The sequence below is a fragment of the Aquila chrysaetos genome, chromosome 19 (assembly GCF_900496995.4).
Source record: "Aquila chrysaetos chrysaetos chromosome 19, bAquChr1.4, whole genome shotgun sequence".
Lineage (NCBI taxonomy): Eukaryota > Metazoa > Chordata > Aves > Accipitriformes > Accipitridae > Aquila > Aquila chrysaetos.
The window spans coordinates 27,927,488-27,934,650 of record NC_044022.1 but is presented as its reverse complement, the minus strand read 5'-3'; the positions used below and the strand labels follow the sequence as shown (position 1 = coordinate 27,934,650).

The 7,163-nt window shown below is 45.4% G+C and overlaps 1 protein-coding gene across 1 annotated transcript in view; it reads left to right on the top strand.

The window, feature by feature from the left end:
- Positions 1-4: 4 nt before the first annotated feature.
- DCHS1 (dachsous cadherin-related 1) overlaps positions 5-7,163 on the top strand; it is an 85,565-nt gene continuing 78,406 nt past the window's right edge. The window contains exon 1 of the mRNA XM_030042311.2: positions 5-262. The gene's annotated coding sequence lies outside the window, so the exon portion shown is untranslated. The remainder of the gene's footprint in view (positions 263-7,163) is intronic.

Below are 7,163 nucleotides of genomic sequence, written 5' to 3'. Positions count from 1 at the left end.
GCGTCAGGGGCAGGGGGCTGCCGGTGGAGCGCGCCCCCTGGCGGGCCCGCCCCCGCCCCGTGCCGGTCCCGTCCCTGGGCGACTGGCCCGGGCTGGCCGCCCCCGCGTGGGATCCCGGCCCCCGGGGTCCCGTCCTGGCCGCCCCACTCGCAGCGCTGCCGCCGCGGCACCCGGCGGACCCGCGAGCGCAGTCCCGTACCTGGGCCCGGTAGCGAGGGAGGGCCAGGAGCGCGTCGCCATGGCAACGGGCGGCCTCTGGGCGGTAAGCGGCGGGGCGGGAGGAGAAGCGCTGCCTCAGGAGCGGGGTGCAGGGCTCCCCGGGGCGGGGTGCCCATCTCCCGAGCGGGGTGCAGAGCTCCCCGGGGCGGGGTGCCCATCATCTCCCGGCACGGGGTGCAGGGCTCCCCGGGGCATGATGCCGAGTTCCCTGGCGGGGTGCAGAGCTCAGTGGAGGGGTGCAGAGCTCTGCGCAGCAGGACCCACAGCCCTTCTGCCCCTGCTCTGTTCCCTGTGCTGCAGTTTAGAGCAGAGCTGGCACTGGTGACTGCCTGTGGTTTGGGACATGGTTTCTTGGGAGTTCACAAGCTGGCAGTGTTGAGGACAAACAGGCAGGGCCATGGGAGTATCTATGGTAGAGGAGGTGAATGTTTCGTGCTATTTCTCTTTAGGATTTGTACTAGGTGGTATAGAGGAGCCGTGGTAGCCTGAGCTATGTAAGATGTCAAGAGTACTATGCTTACTGTCCCACTCAGTATCTCTACACATCTTGTACCCCACAAATTACTATGTTGTGCATTAAATAAGTTACCATATCAAAATGTCACTTTTATAGTGAATGGTCAGTGTTCATATTTCTAACTGGGACCCATAAATCTCAATCGTCAGCCCAGTGCTAGCATTTTATCAACAACCAAGTAGAAATTTTTCTCTGAGGTATATTTTATTACTGTTGCCTTTTAGGTGGTTCCTGGCATACCTGAAGTAGGTAGTCTTAGCTGCTGCAGTTATAGCACAAGATACAGTACATTATGGTAGCTCCTATATTTCTATTTGTATTCTAGATGCGTGCACACTTTCTGCAGAGGTCAAGGCTTCCTTTTCCTCCAGGTTCCCTTTTCCTAGCTGTTCATCATTTTGTTGATCTTGTCACATCTCTGGGATCTGGGAATGATGTTTTGATTTAGTTACAGGTTAGGACTTACAGGGAATGCTAGCCCATCATGCTGGCACTTCAGATCCTACAGGATTTCTAATTTTACTAGCATCCTGAGAATTATGATGGAGCAAACACATGGCAGCAAGTTGGGGGGTGGCCACTGAACTCACTGCATCCAGGCTTTCCAGGAAGTGCTTTCCAGTTCTACGTTTCTATATCCGTAACAGTCTTCTGTGCAAACTCTGTGAGCTGACACTGAAACATGAACGAGGCATCTTGGGTTTAAAACAAGAACACAGACCCAAATAGTTTGGGGGGGGCAGACAGGGGGCTGGGAGGCTAGTTTCCTGTCCGTAGTACAAGGCACCGCATGTGTGCTCCAGGGAGTCTCTATATCAGATTTCCTTGGTAAAGGGTGAGAAGGTGGTGTGCAGCCATTCTTGGGTCTGCGTGTCCAATCCCTAGCTGTCACAGATATAAAATCCTGTAATCACTCATAATTTTATCAGTCTCTGGCTTAGAAGCAGATGGGATTTTTGCTTCTATGTCCTTCTTAGTTTGGAAGGATGTTTTGGAGCCTGATTGCTGTAGTAGCTAGACATCTCCTCCAGATTTCTTGTTGCATGTATTAATGGCCAATTTATATCCATTTACTCTTGATTCACAGTTAATCTTAATCTGAAATTGTTCCTTTACCTTTCTGGCATTGACTCCAATTGTACAAGCAGACAGATTTATCACCTCTTGGTCTGTGTTTTGCCAGACTAAGGCTAGCTAAGCAAGTTCTGCTAGTGGGAAGTAGAAAGCTTTTAAATACATTTCTGAGAGGGGATGGATGCTGTGTGCGGAGGGTATGCTGTCATAGACCTGGCACTTCCCTCTGGTTTGGACTTCTTCACAGGCTGACACGGGGGGAGGGGATGCCTCTTCCCTGGTGTGCATGGGCAACCTTCCCCTGCCTGGTCTCTCCTCCCACTCCTCTGATGATTCCCCTGGGGCTCTGCACGACATTCAAAGCTTGTAAGGAATGCACAACTCACCCCAAATAACAGAAAACACATAGCAGAGCAGCACAGGCATCTAGGGGCCCCATGCTGCTCCCACCCCCAACTGGGCGGGCGGTCTGAAGAGAGGGGAGTACATAATGAAAAGCATTTGCTGCAGCAGCTATCTATAGTCTTTTGTGTTTGGGAGCGGGCAAGGGACAGGCGTGGCCCTGCCTGCCTGACCTCAGAGTTGACGTCAGAGAACCCCAAATGAATAACAGGGAGTGCTCCAGTGAGAGAAGCACAGCCAGGCTACCCAGCATGGAAGGTGAGACACCAGCACCACTAAACAAAAGAAGAGATAAAATGGGAGGTATTGTTCCCACAGAAGGGTACTCTGTATCCACAGTATCAAGACTCTGGCTTCAATTCAAGGTGGGCCAAAGAAATTTGGGTCTTTCTATGGGCTGACTCAGAAACACAAAATCTGTGCTTCTGATCTACTACTAGCATTTTCCCTTACCTGTTGTGCTTTCTTAACTACTTGGATGCATGCTGAAGGTTACCAGTTGCAGCACGCTCTCCATATCGCCTTGCACCAAGGAAACAGTTCTAGGAATGATAAGAAGGTAACAGAGCTGTGTTGTGCTAAGCAGTAGGACTGTGTCTTAAGAATATTGTTACCCAAAATACTTGATTCTAATGCCACTGATATTCTGACTGTTGCTCCCAGTCACTGCAAGAGTGGAGGGCTGGATTCATCTGCCAGTCTAGGACAATGTGGTAAGAATTGGATCCAGGAGAACATAGGGTATGAGTCTCAGATCTCGATCATTTTATTGTAATGTAATACCACAGAAAGGCCTCAGTGACAGGGCAAGGCCTTGTCGGGCTAAGGCCGGTGCAGCAAAATGTAGAAGTAAACAACGTAACTTGTAAGTCTTATATACCCACGGAAGTCTTGAGCGTACAACCTAAATACTTCATAAAATACATCTGTGTCATCAAAGAGACTGTGATTAACAAAACAAGATACAATCACAGAATCATAGAATGGTTTGGGTCGGAGAAGACCTTTAAAGATCATGTAGTCTGCCCCCCCTGCCAAGGGCAGGGACATCTCTCACTAGATCAGGTTGCTTAAAGCCCCATCCAACCTGACTTTGACCACTTTGAATGCAATCACAGGACCCTACTTCCTAGTCATTGTTAAGAATGTAAACATCTCAAAAAAAAAATCCATCATTATCAAGGAAGATATTGTGATTTTCTCATTCTTTGCTGTTCAGTGGAATCTTTTCTCCTTCAAAAACAGTGATGGAAAGGAAGTTTAGAAGATATCCTTAGATACTAATGGCAGTGATATTGGAAGTGGAGAGAAGAAACAATCATTCTGCGTCTTGTCACAGAAGTTAGGAAGAGCAGGAAACAGTTGTGAGGACTTTTAAAAGATAAAAGGAGTGGTTTGTTTTATTGCCTTGTAGAGACTGTGCAGTAGAGATGGGGGAACTGAGGTAAGGATATTGGCTAAAATACTAGCCTGGAGGGATAACATTTGCACCAGTATTATAATGGGCTTAGATTTGTGACTCAACGAGGAGGGTAAAAAGAACCAGCTGAGGAGATGTGAGGACAAAGAATGTTGAGGTGGGGTTTTGTTTTTCTTTTGTTTTTGTTTTGCAGAGATCTTGGACCTAAGGATCGTGGGGAATTACCAGTGCACTGATATTTATAGGATGAAAATGACATGTCTTGTGAAATTGTTGGACACTTAATACAGTATCAACCCTGGACAAAATAGTGGAAGGGTTGACCGCACATTGTAAGAGGGAGTGCTGATTGCCATTAACTATACAACCAATATACATTTCTGAGAAAGATAATTATATGTCTGTTTGGAATACTACCAGTGGATATATGTCGATATCCTAGGAGGTTTGCTTCCCTGTTTTATTCCCATGTAATACTGTGGTCTTTTAAAATCTCCTTGTTAATAATTCAGAACTTCATTAAATGATGTTGTGCATTCCATGTTGAAGGACAAGAGCATGACCTTAGGCACTGCTGTGATCAAGTCTTTCTGAAATACTACCACAGCTTTCTGAAAAATGTCTTTAAGTCTTCTCCTTTCAGGAGGATGCTCATACGCTTCATGTGATACCAACCTTCACTCTGCCTTTCATCTGTTTGGTGGGAGGCACTCTTCATCTCCTTACCCACCACAGAGTGTCTGTACTACCTGCTGCTATCCCCATTTTAAGTAACACATTACCAAATGTGTCTGTTGCATTTACATTCAGTGATTCTCTACATTTTGTGAACAAACATGGACTGGGGTAAAGCACCCGTCTAATAAACTGATATGGCACTTTATGCTGTATTACACTTATATTCGTGCTATTCAAAGACCTTATCACACCATCGCAATTTGCTTTTTCTCTCTGAACAGGTTGAACTCCAGTTTGAGTTATTGTCCGGTGTGGATTTTTTTCAAAGAGGTATGAGCAAGATAGGACCCTTCAACTTCCATTGAGGGAAGTTTCAAAATTAACCTTTCTGCCTGTGTTTAGGGGCCTGATGTATGGGGATGCTGCTCCTCCAGCTGCTTTAATCAGCAGACTCAAGCTTCTCAGAGCTTCCTTTGTATTTTGGAGATAAAGACCCTGCCTTGTTCTCTCCAAATGCAAAAATTATACACTGGCTGTTTCATAGTTTCTTTGGTGACTTGAAAGCCTTCAAAAATCTGTATCTGATATTGTTTCTTCCTCAAATCTCTGTCTCAATTGCCCATCTGTAAAATAGGGATAAGACTAAATTTCATACCTCCAAGAGGTGAAGCATGAGAAAAAAAAAAAGGAATTTTGGCACATCAGAGATAGATAAGGGATTTCTGTAAGGCATTTGTCAGTAGTACATGAAGAGCCGATTAAACACTGAGCAGTAATTCATCAACTTTTGACTTAAACTCTGTTGCTGTATTTCACAATGGATGATTGTCAGCCAGCAGGGTTATTTCTAGGAGAGTTCCACAGAGCAGTTCATGGTTACAGATTGGTGGCTGTGCCCTGGAAAGCAGGAATTAAAGGATTTATTGATTGCATTAGATGACCAATAGAATATGAGTTCTCAGTTTGATGAAACAGCTAGACCAAAAGGTATTTTGAAAGGTATATAATGAGGACAACATCATAGAATAGGATAGGATAGGATAGGATGGGATAGGATAGTTCAGTCGGAAGGGACCTACGACAAGCATCTAGTCCAGCTGCAAAGAAGGATGGATTGGTATTACATACGTATATTTCATTAGTATAATAATTACTGGCACAATGTCAGCGTTCTGGGATCAGCATTTCAAACCCATTCTGGTTACAAGTTGAAAGGAGTTCTGGTTTGAGGTCTCCCCTATATTCAGAGATTGAAGGCATAGAGCGTCTTCAGTTTTAAAATGGTTGTAAAATTAACCAGTATGGAACTACAACAGGACTTTCAGAAAAAGAAGTCCAATCTGTATTTGGACTGTGAGTAAATTTTGCCAGGGTCCCAGGTACGTGATGCCTTCTGTGTTCCCCTGGCAGGTGACATTATTTCTTACCAATTTCCAATTTCCTGATGTTTCAAGGATCACCAGTATTATATTGCCATGTTTGCCAGCAGACATAGTACTGCTTTCCCCAAATTAGAATTCCCTATCCACATGATGTTAAAACCAGAATCACATTCGCCAATTTCTTCCTAGGAGGCTCAGATGAACAGGACTAGCAAAGGGAAGGTATCTCTCCAGTGTCCTAACCCCCAGTTCTGCAACTTCCCATTCTCTCAGCTTCATCCTGCTATTATCTCTGCTCCCAGGAACTCGTAACCTAACACAGACATCTAGCCAGTCTCCAGGGAGTCTCTGGTCCATGAATTTGGTCTTGTTTATAGGATCTGAGCCACGATGTCATCACTTTGGGGCCCCACACATAGATGGCAAGGGAGGAAACAATATAAATTATGCTGGCCCCTGCTTTCTTGTGGCGAGATCTGTACTTGCCAGAAGCTTCTAGCCTTTGTTCTGGGCTGGGAATGGGTTTCATAATGGAGAGGGAGGCACTTTCTATTCTGAGTGGAGAAAGTAGTACCAAGGAAGGTTTTAATTATCTTCCGTCAGTGCAGCGCAGCCAAGCTGCTTGCAGTTGCAGGAGTTGATGAACAGTGCAGTCCCAGTCCAGTCTATTACAGTGTGAAGGGCTGCAGGAATGAGCCATATTCTCACCCCGTGGTAAAGGGGTCCGTGTTGGAGGATGAGACCAATTCTTAGTAAGATCCAGAATAGAGCTCTTCCCAAGAGGAGAGGACTCCCTCTGCCAGACTTGGAGCAATAGAGTAAAGCAAACATCAATTAGAAATGGAAGAGAAGTACAACAGGCTTTTCTCACCTTTGTTCCATCTCTTAACTCTGCTTGAGGTGACATTGTACTATGGAGAATGGCACTCTGGGCTTGTCCTTCTAACCTGTCCTAAGGACTAGTGTAGAGCTTGGGCTACTGCTGTTCATAGCCTAGCAGGGAATGTTGCAAACATGTGGAAGATGTTCTTGTCTTCATTTTTATGAAGACAATCATGCTCTTTTCCTCCGGGGTAGCCTGGTACAGTCCAGCACTTTGGGGTCCTGCTATGAAAATTATCTGCTCAGCATTTTTTCAAATGCTTTGAGAGAGGGTTCTTGCTTATGTGTCATTCATACTTTTTTATTCCTCCTGTCTTGCTGATGCTAATTCTCCATCTTGTTACCTTTATCTGTTAGTGGTTCACATTACCTTTACTAGATCCTTCCTCTGCCTTGTTTTTGCTTTCCCATTGTAAGTATAAATCAAAATCCTGCATCCCTATTGCATGAGCTGCTACTTCCTTCCCTCCCCCTTAGTTTGACTAATATTTCCTTCCATCTTCTCTGCTTACTCACCAGGTCATGTTGCTGATTTTAACATCACCTTGCCTTCTCCTGCTGTTTCTGAAATGGCCTTTGTAAAAAATGC